Source organism: Rhincodon typus, unplaced genomic scaffold (assembly GCF_021869965.1).
Source record: "Rhincodon typus isolate 14 unplaced genomic scaffold, sRhiTyp1.1 hic_rhity00000066, whole genome shotgun sequence".
Lineage (NCBI taxonomy): Eukaryota > Metazoa > Chordata > Chondrichthyes > Orectolobiformes > Rhincodontidae > Rhincodon > Rhincodon typus.
In genome coordinates, this window is record NW_025965704.1 from 100261 (window position 1) to 101045 (window position 785).

Consider the following 785-nt stretch of genomic DNA (forward strand, 5'->3'; position numbering starts at 1 on the left):
GCGCTGAGGGAGCGCCGCACTGTCGGAGGGTCAGCGCTGAGGGAGCGGGCACTGTCGGAGGGTCAGCGCCGAGGGAGCGCCGCACTGTCGGAGGGTCAGCGCTGAGGGAATAGTGATTGGTGTGCCTCCTAATGCCGTGGATAGGTGACGATTCTGTCTTCTCTCTTCTCCCGGTTCTGCTCTCAGTGCGGGTTTTTCAAACGTAATTTCAAGGATAGGTTATCTGATGGAGATGGAGCATGCGGTCACCCTAATTCTGAGCCGGACGATGCCGCGGCTGCCGAAAACTGCCAGGAAATGATGACAACAGAGTCACCATCTCCGTGAAACTTCTGTAACTGACTGGACCGACGATGCAAAAATTGCCAGAAAACTCACTGGAGTGGAGAGCCTCTCTCTTCGACACACATCGATCCGTCATCTCGCTTGCTTTCTTCTCCTTCGCAGGAGCTATGGAGGGACACGGGGAAACGGGGGCATTTGTGGGTCAACGGTTCGGATCTTCTCAATGGGACTGAAGTGCTGGAAAGGTTGGGGGAAGGGTTTGCATGGTTGGTCTGGGGCTCTGGAACCGCAATGATCTGCTGTAACCGCCTCCAGCCCCGACACCCCCTCCCTATTCCTGTCACCCCCTCCGGAACCTACACCCCCTCCCTATCTCTGTCACCCCCTCCAGCCCCGACGCCCCCTCCCTGTCTCTGTCACCTCCTCCAGAACCTACACCCCCTCCCTATCTCCGTCACCCCCTCCAGCCCCTATAACCCCTCCCTATCTCTGTCACCCCC